The sequence below is a fragment of the Herpailurus yagouaroundi genome, unplaced genomic scaffold (assembly GCF_014898765.1).
Source record: "Herpailurus yagouaroundi ecotype Mexico unplaced genomic scaffold, PumYag 29, whole genome shotgun sequence".
Classification (NCBI taxonomy): Eukaryota; Metazoa; Chordata; class Mammalia; order Carnivora; family Felidae; genus Herpailurus; species Herpailurus yagouaroundi.
Window position 1 is genome coordinate 59,476,473 of NW_024412377.1, and position 8,351 is coordinate 59,484,823.

Below are 8,351 nucleotides of genomic sequence, written 5' to 3' on the forward strand. Positions count from 1 at the left end.
CTTTCTCTCTCTCTCTCTCTCTCTCTCTCTCTCTCTCTCTCTCACACACACACACACACACACACACACACACACACACACACTCCCACTTCTCTGAGCACAAAAAGCCAATGACAGCCTGGTGTTTACTATTAGAAACAGGATCTGAAAACCCAATGAGAGAAACCTAGCCCTACACCTCTACTTGTTTTCTTTCCTGCGCAAAGTTTCATAGATAAGAGATTGCTCTACCAGCAACCATGAGTGCCACCCACCCAAGCCAACTAGAGAATAAAGCCAACCCTCTTGGCCTTCTCAGCTGTCACACCCTGGCAAAGGATGAGGAGGCAGCATGGTGCCCAGGCAGTGGCCTGGGTACTGGGGGAGTCACAGAACTCCTGTCACACAGCTCTGCTCATTTATTCCCCAGCAGTCACCTGCACACCTGCAGGCCTCAGAATGTGGATGTTCCACTATTCTATCATCCTGGCTCCCTGGCAAATTCAGGGGACCTGCCCTGACCATCAAGGCAAAGTATTTTTGCCCAGCCAAAGTATTATATGTACTCTTTGACTCAGAAATAATAGACTTTAACATGAGATTAAGGTAGAGAGGGCCTGGGAGTCTCTACATAGGGGTGTAAATGTGTTTACATTACACCTGTGCATGTGTGTGTGTACTTAAAAGTGTATATTTTGGGGTGCACAGTCTATGTGTGTTTGCCTACATACACTGCAGTCTGCCGGCTTGACTGAATACCTATCCACTGGCTTTGCTACAATTTTAACTCTCCCGGCTTTCTTAAAGTAGAAAGAACTTCTAGGGGCGCCTGGGTGGTGCAGTCGGTTAAGCGACTTCAGCCAGGTCACGATCTTGCGGTCCGTGAGTTCGAGCCCCGCGTCAGGCTCTGGGCTGATGGCTCAGAGCCTGGAGCCTGTTTCCGATTCTGTGTCTCCCTCTCTCTCTGCCCCTCCCCCGTTCATGCTCTGTCTCTCTCTGTCCCAAAAATAAATAAAAACGTTGAAAAAAAATTAAAAAAAAAAGTAGAAAGAACTTCTCAATAGCTTTTCTTCCTAAGATTTATCAGAGCTTAAGATGGTCTCTTCCCAATGCAGTTATACTGTACATATACCAGTACATGCCCCCACTTTGCCTTTAGAGATCTTGGGTTTTCCATGAATTCTCTAGCTAGAACACTCAGAGACAATGATATCATCTCTGGGTGTTAATCTGGATGCTAATCTTCCCCACTAAACTCCCTTCTTCTCTGTTGCCTTAATGGGGTACTGAACAGTGACCTCTGCAAAGCAGCCAGTCTGCCAGGAGGTTCTGGGGCTTCATGGAGCCCAGTCTGCAGAGAACTGCCACTTGCTTTCAGTATTCCCAGGTGAAAGCGGTCATTCTGCTGCCATGTTGGGCATATGCCCCCAGCTCTGTTTCCTGGCGAAGTGATGATAACTCTTCTTTTTTAAGTTAGTTAGTTAGTTAGTTAGTTAGTTAGTTAGTTTGTTTAGAGAGAGACATGTGGGGGAGGGGCAGAGAGAAGGAGAGACAGAATCCCAATCAGGCTTTGCACCATCAGCACAGAGCTGATGCAGGGCTTGAACCCACGAACCATGAGATCATGACCTGAGCTGAGATACAGAGTCTGACGCTTAACTGATTGTGCCATGGAGGTGCCCCAAAGTGATGATAACTTTATCTTTCTCCAGGATGAAGTCCACACAAGAAAAGATAGAGATTAAGAAGCAAAAAAAGATTGTTTATGATGGAAGGAAATCATCTCTGGCAGGATGTGAGGTAGAAAACTCTGGGTCTCATGGAGAAGAAGGTCTCTAGACTCTTATGAAACAAGGCAAATGATTTCTGTGGTGACTCATCTTTGGGTCAGACATCATCTGTGGCAACAGAGCTGTGAGGTTGTGAGGGGGAGCATGCAGAGCATGGCACCTGCTTTCCTCAGCCATGCAGAGGAGTACAGAGCCTTGAAGGAAAGACCACAGTCACAGCTAGAGGTGGCATTTGGCAGGAGCCACAGGAACCCATAGAGTTTGTGGTCCTGGCCAGGTCCACCTTTTACCGAGGAAGAGGGGCTCCCAACCCAACTGCTGACTTCCCTTGCAGTCTGAACAAACCACTTGAACTTGCCATCCCTTTTTTTTCAAAAGGGAAATCTTCCAGGTCTTATTTTGCCTCAAAGATAAATTATTCCAAAAGCACTAATAGCAAACATTCACCATGCCCTAATTATCTGTCAAATACTACAGCAAGCACTTTCACACGTTTTTGCACATGACCCTCCTACCACCTCATGGTGAAGGTCCGTATGTGCTATTATTTGCATTTTACCAATGTGGAAACTGAGGTTCAGAGATGAGCTAACTTGTTTGAGGTCACACTGCTGGTAAGTGGGTGAGCTGGGATTTGAGCGAAGGCAGCTTGATTTTTCTGCACCCAAAGTCACATTTCAGTATGAGCAAAAATTACTGCTCATTTTAGAAGAATCCAGGAAATGTAAATCAGGAGAGGGGTCGCCTTGGAACACAAAGCAAAAGGACCTCAGAAGGTATCAAAGCAGAAAATCGTCTTCCTCCTCTTGAAACTTCCATTCTACAGCATGTACTCCCCTCCAACTTTGGAAACCCACAGCCTGCTAATTCACTTTCCAGATCCCATGTAGCTGTTTCTCTGGGTGATCATAACTTGATGGAGTCAGCTGACAAGGTCTGCAAGACTCTTGGAAAGGTATCATTAATTCGAAATGATGCCAAGTGTCACCTGGGGAGTCCATTTGCAAACACTCTCCCCCTTTCTTGCCAAAGAGCAAGCGTTCCTGTAGCTACCAGCTCCTTTCCACATCACCTTTCTGTGCCAGGCTCCTCCAGCCTGTTGGGGCTGATGCTCCTCTTCCAGCTGTCTATGCTGATGAAGAACAAACCAACAGTAACCCACAGAGGTAATACTGGGTCTGCTGTTGTCATCAAAAGCAGCCAGCTTTCCCGAAAGTTGCTTAGCATCTGATAGTGTGCATCCCAACATCCCACAAAGTAGCTCTAAGCCAGTAAACAAGTTCAACCTACATTGAGCACTCACTTTGGATCAGATAGCGTTCATGATAAAGTACAGTGCCTGTCCCTCCCCCAAATTATAAATGTACTGCAGGAAAAGACTACTGGAGAAATGCTACAACATAAGGGTAATTAAATACATGCTAAATGAGTGAGCACCATTTAAATTATGGCTGGAACACATTTTGAACCATTAATTTGTATCTATTTTTCATCTATTTTTCTCCTTTCCTGTCTTCTCTCCTCAAGCAAGTAGCCAATCAGCCTTGCCTTCATTGCCTCAGAGATGGTCCATTGCAGAGAGAAAGAAGAAGTTACTGGCAAGGCTCCCTGGCTTTGGTATTCCAAAAGCTGATGCCCAGAGTTGAACCAATATGATTTGTGGAGAACAAAGGGGCAAAAGAAGAACTGGATGGAGGAAGAGGCAAAGTGAACTGGAGAAAGTCAAAGTAGAGATTTCTCCCAGAACAGAAAAAAATACCCCGGGGCTAGGGGCAGAATGAGAGCATGAGACACCAAGAGAGACACAGACAGAGAGACAGAGAGACCGAGGCTTAGACTGCTGGGTGCTTAGGCAAAGAGGACTCAACCTCATGATTCTTGTCTCAATAAGACTTCCACAAGGCAGTGGCTATGTTGTATGGCTAGGCAAATACAGGCAAATTGTTTTTCTGCAAAAATAATTCTCAGGTCTCCAGTGTGCCCACAGAGAGCAGCCAGTCCCAGTGTTGCCATATGGAGGAGGTAAGGGGAAACACGGAGGTAACTTGTTTGGTTTCTGCCTTACTTTGACACTATACAAATCCCTAGAACAATGGCCCAGACAGGGTGGAACCCAAGCAATTCTACCACAATTTCCTGGTGGCCTGGACGGATGGGGTGAAGTTGCCAGAAACAATCTAGGATGCCCTGCCCTGGGTGTCCTGTGTTTTTATTCACTAAGTCTGGCAACCCTACATTGGGCTTGAAGTAGAAACTAAGATGACAAAAATGATGTGGACAAAAATTCTTATCTGAGTTTGCAGAACTGAAATGGTGCACTGTGATTTATACTCATTCACATATAATACCTTTTATTTTTAGAGCACGTTATAGTTTATAAGGTTCCTTCACATATACTGTATCATTTGACCTTCCCAATAACCTGGGGAGATGAGAAATGTGGGTCTGATTTTCCCAGAAAAAGATAACAGGGATCAGGGAAGCTAAGTCTGCCGAAGACTTGCTAAGTCCACATGGGCCAAGGCTATAACCCAAACTGGCTTTCAGCTCCCATGATGCTCTGCTCTGGGGCCCTGCACTGCCCCCCGAGTCCCAGCCTGGCCCAGGCTCCAGCATTCCAGACATGATAGCACTCCATTCAGTTCCAAAATGCCTCTCACGGGCTTTTGTGAAGCATGAAGTTTCAGAGGTGTCCGATTCCAGATGATCTCTCTCTGGTTTGCAGAAGGGCCAGAGCTAGAAAATGGTTTTACTTGGTGAGGTGTCCATAGTGGAGTCTCTGTCATCTGTGGGTTCCAGGATGACAAGACTTGTAACAGGTCTAGCTACTAATCCTTTGGGCTCATCATATTCCAGGTCAGGTGACAACTGCCTACAAATAAGATGGCTTGATTCCCCTGGGACTCAGCAAGGATGGTGTGGATGGGGATTTCTGGGGAAGAAAGTTGAGCAGAGCAGGAGGCCTGACTTCGGGATGCTTTGCAGAGCCCGACAGCAGCCGGAGGAATGCTCTGTCCAGCAGCTCAAGACAGCTGCTGCCCGGGGGGAGGGGCCACTCTGTCAGAGCGCAGGGTTTTACACATCCTAAAATCTTTACTTATGGATGTCAGGTCAAAGGGAAGGGAAAAAAACTCAACCAGACTTGAAAAGTTACCTGGTTCTGCTGTCGGCAAATGGGCCGCAGCTGTTTTTGCCATTACAAAAGCTGGTGCTTTTTTTTTTTTTTTAAGTATGTTGTAGGAAATAAAGAATATGATCCTGGGGAAGCCCCATGTATACCACTGCCCACTTTGATTAAAATTTCATTTTTCATTCTATACGGAGGATTTCAATGGCAGGAAAATGTTTTTCTTTGCTTTGCTTTTTTTTTTTCTTTAAGTGCTAGAAGACAGGAACCCGTTTTATTGCCATTTTTTATTATTTATACTTTGATATGTTATACATATTATTTATTGCCCACTAAATAGTTAATACCAACAATGATAACTCCTCCTTGTTGGTGGAAGTCACTTCTGGGGTGTGAGAAAGGGCATCTTACAGATTGGGGAATGAGACATGGGTTCTGATGATCACCACAGTATTCATTACCAACGACTATTTTGTAACACTTCCAAAGCACAATGACACGAAGCTCTGCAGACCTGTGATGACTGTATCTGAGAATTTCTTTCAAACGTCTCATCCACTGGCTTGGAGCAAGTCCTCTAAGGAGCCACCTCCAAGGAGCTGGGGCCATTCTCGTGCCAGCGTCAGGACTCCCGGTCCATGTATCTGGCAGGAGTGATGCACTCAGAGTATGGTGCCTGTTCTGACCAGTCCGGTTCACCTGATCCGATGAAAGGTCAGCAGGACTAAGCTCTGCGCCAGGATTCCAAGGATTCCAAGTTCCCTTCCTCCGCCCCAGGCCAGTGACTTGTAAACGTGGAGGCTCTGCTAAGCACTGGGATTTTATTAAGGGCCTTGTTAAAATTTACTAGAGTCAAATAAAGAAAAGATCCAGCCTTGGAAATCATTCTCCACCCATGTCTCTCCTTCTCCCTGCTTCCCACCCCCACCCCTGATCCTACTTATTCATCCATTAAGCAACTAACTACTGAGTGAATTCGGGAAAGTTACCCGTATCACATAGCTTTAGAAATCACTTCAGAAAACGCCTTTAGGAAGGTAGGTCACCTCTTTCCATTTGTCTTACTCTGGCAGGTCTGGCGCCTAAGCCAACAGGCAGTGAAACACTATGGTGAAGGATAGAGAGATACAAACTCTTAAATCAGGCCTGAGTTAAATCCTGGCCATTGAATCCAACTGGGATGACTTTGGGCAAGTTACTTAACCTCTGTGAGTCTCACTTTCTGCATCTATAAAATGAGACGAGTACTATGACCTACTGTGTCAAATATTGAGAGGGTTAAGGAAAGTAATGCATGTCCACTGCCTACCCCAGTGTTGAGTGCACAGCAGGTGCCAAAAATGTGAGCTATCAACAGGGGTCCCATCCTCCCCCACACCCCCCCACAAGGCTGCATTGCTCCATCTTGTGTTTAAGAGAATTTTTGCCAGCTACATGGGGAACTAAGGAGAGGAAAAGCCATGTTCATGCTGCTGGATTCACAACTTGTCCCATCCTTCTGTGATGTCATAATTCGAGCAGCAGCCCACAAATCTGAACACTAACCAGCCCTGTAACTGGTCCCCACCTCCCACACACTTTTCATCACCCACTTGCACACAACATCTGGGGCCTCTATTTCCACCCTACTATCCTGTGAGCTCACTGCCCAGATTCCGTGTCCAACGATACTCAGAGAGCCGGTATCCTCAGGAGGTAAGCATACCAGGGCCTCCAGGATCCAAGGCAGGGAGCCCTCTTCCAGGAGAAGCTGAAATTTTGCAAAATGGGATACAGGCAGGGGCATCTCTTTAAAACTGAAATCCCTGTGCTCTGGGGGACCTGAACACAGGTTTCATTTTTCAAAGGGCCAACATGTCGCCAAGATTGGGTTACTCTGTGTTCAGCGGCTGCTTGACCCCTCCCTAAGCCCATACTGAGGCAAAGACCCACCTAGAATTGAACCCGGGCTATACAGGCAGTTCAGGGCAGTCAGGGCCTGAAGCAGTTCCTGGGTTGATGGACACTTTTTGAGCAAGACTGACTCCTTCTACTCATTCAGGTCTCTGCCCAAGTGTCCACCCCTCAGAGAGTCCTCACCAGACCTCCAAATATAAAGTCGCATGCATCCTGTCTCCTCTGCACGTTTTCCTTTTCTATGACTTCATGCCACTTATTCCAAAGCATCTCACGTATGTATTTGCTTACCTGCGCTTGCCTGCTGCCCCTAGACTGTCAGATCCCTGGGAAGAGAAGCTCTACCTGTCTTGTTCATGCTACGGGCCCAGCATGTGCTAGTTTTTGCACTGAGGAGATAAGGGAAAAGAACAAAAGACTTATAAGATGCCACACAAAAATCTAGACTCCTGCTTGTCATTGGGACTTAGAGTACAGAGAATGTTCTTTTTAGAAAGGAAGGAAGGACAGTAATGTTCTTTTACTTTTGATGTTCTAAAGATTTACCGCACACACACGAACTGACTATAGTTTCTGACATCGTACACAAGGCCTGAGAAACTCAAGGTCGTTTTCTCTGGAAGTATGGCTGGCCATTATATATTACACATAGTCTCTCTCTCATACTCTCTCTTGCTGTATCTAGTGAATTTGCTGAGCCCAAATTGCTGAGGGCCTGGATATCTAAAGACATGGAATGGTAAGTCAGTATAAATTTGGTGAGAGCCAAGAAATCTGAAGTATTGGTGGGGGCGGGAGGCTGGGGAGATGGGGTCTGGAAGAGAAAGAACAGGAACAGTTGTGGCTTTGCGAAGTCTAAAACAGGTCAACAAAAAGGGGCAGGTCGAGACTCAGGTCAAGCTAGCTTCCCTCACGTAGCCACAAATGCTTCCCTTTGCTTCTCTGAGCTGGCAACAGCTTTCTCTGTACAGGGGGCTGCAGGGAAGGATGGGGAACAGGGCAGAGAAAGGGAAGCCTTGTTCACAGGAGGATTAAGAAGCAACCTCACAAGGCTGCAATGACTTTGTAGGCTACAGAACAAAACTGCCAAAAGGGCACAAAGTAAAACCTAGTTATTGAGGGGGGCCGCATATCCATGCAAAAATAAACTGCACACCACCTAACCAAATGAGAACAAAGCAACACTCTTGACAGATAGATCTGGCCCAGTGCAGATTTTCTATATATTATGAAAGAATAAAACAGGAGCAGCTCTGGCCACCCTCCTTGTCATGGTAACTACCACTACCTGCCCCTTCTTAGCAGCTGTTCTTATGAGCAGGATGGAATGCTCCTACTATAAGGGCAGGTTCAGGGCATGTTTCCTGGTGACCCAGAATCCAGTGGGAGAACTCCTGCAGGTGTGCATTTAAAGGCCGTGGGTACATCTGCAAAAGAACGCTGGAATTCTGAGTTTCAGGAGCCAGTGAGCAATGGGGTCCCAGAAGCCAGAGTCTGGCAATACACATGTTCACACACACACACACACACACACACACACACACACACACACACACACA

At 46.4% G+C, this 8,351-nt stretch overlaps 1 protein-coding gene and 1 long non-coding RNA gene across 2 annotated transcripts in view; one reads left to right on the forward strand and one right to left on the reverse strand.

Annotated features, from left to right (window-relative positions):
- Window positions 1–8,351, reverse strand: part of SLIT3 (slit guidance ligand 3) — a 595,338-nt gene that overhangs the window by 309,906 nt on the left and 277,081 nt on the right. The gene's annotated exons all lie outside the window — the stretch shown is intronic.
- The window catches only part of LOC121010687 (uncharacterized), a 22,782-nt gene continuing 20,683 nt past the window's right edge, over window positions 6,253–8,351 (forward strand). Inside the window, exon 1 of the long non-coding RNA XR_005781324.1 lies at window positions 6,253–6,591. This is a non-coding gene — a long non-coding RNA (uncharacterized LOC121010687). The remainder of the gene's footprint in view (window positions 6,592–8,351) is intronic.